The sequence below is a fragment of the Onychostoma macrolepis genome, chromosome 04 (genome assembly GCF_012432095.1).
Source record: "Onychostoma macrolepis isolate SWU-2019 chromosome 04, ASM1243209v1, whole genome shotgun sequence".
NCBI classification, from domain to species: Eukaryota; Metazoa; Chordata; class Actinopteri; order Cypriniformes; family Cyprinidae; genus Onychostoma; species Onychostoma macrolepis.
Window position 1 is genome coordinate 4,007,586 of NC_081158.1, and position 1,363 is coordinate 4,008,948.

The following is a 1,363-nucleotide window of genomic DNA, read 5'->3' on the forward strand; positions in this document are numbered from 1 at the left end:
ACATCCAGCACTCGTATGATCAGCACTGGTGCCCCTCAGGGCTGTGTCCTCTCCCCACTGCTCTTCTCCCTCTACACCAACAACTGCACATCTAAAGACCCCTCTGTCAAGCTCCTGAAGTTTGCAGACGACACCACACTCATCGGCCTCATCCAGGACGGTGACGAGTCTGCTTACAGACAGGAGGTTAAAGAGCTGGCTGTCTGGTGCAGTCTTAACAACCTGGAGCTCAACACGCTCAAAACTGTGGAGATGATCGTGGACTTCAGTAGAAACCCCCTGCTCTCCCCCCACTCACCATCATGAACAGCACTGTGACTGCAGTGGAGACATTCAGATTCCTGGGCACCACCATCTCTCAGGACCTGAAGTGGGACAATCACATTGAGTCCATTGTGAAAAAGGCCCAGCAGAGGCTGTACTTCTCCAGCTGAGGAAGTTCAACCTGCCACAGGAGCTGCTGAAACAGTTCTACTCCGCCATCATTGACTCCATCCTCTGCACTTCAATAACTGTCTGGTTCAGCTCAGCTACCAAATCTGACCTCAGAAGACTACAGAGGGTAGTCCGGACTGCTGAGCGAATCATTGGATGTAGTAGCCTATTTAAACAAATCATAAAATTGTCATTAGGAAAATACTGGAAAAATATGATATATTATTGGTTATTGTCCAGCAGTGTATTTGATTCCTCAGCCAATTAAAAGCAAGAGATATTAATTAATAAATAATAATAATAATAGTAGTAGTAATAAAACCTGTCAATTAGACAAAATAATTATTATATTTGACATTTCTGTCCCCCTCACATGTTTGAGAATCACAATATTTTTGTTTGTTTCAAACAGAGATCACGATTCTCCCACAGTACTGAACAGACAACTAAACAAAACAGCATGCAGTTTACTAGAGGTTCTGACAAAATAGCAGTTGCTGCAGTCTATTTATATATTTATTTTAATTATTTATTGCAGAATCTGCACCTCTTCTGTGGATAATATTATTTTCATAATGATCCTTACTCAAGCAGCAGAAGTTAAGTGACAGTGTGCAGATATTACTGGCCCATTTTGGAGTGAACTAAATATGCAAGACTAGTTGTACATGTCTCTGTTTATGACGCAGGTCGTTCATTCTTTGCCCGGCCGTTTAAGAAACAAGTGGGGGCATCAATTAAGAGTACTCCCACTTCTCCAGGCACCACTACACCACTGATAAAAGGGTGCCGTTAATTGTGGCCAATGTGTATTAGAGAAAAACTTTTATTTCATGATATTTCCCCCCATTTTAAATTCTTATTATCCAATGAAAGGTTAAATTTATGTAATTAAAAAATAAATAAATAAAAGATTAACAATGCAGAT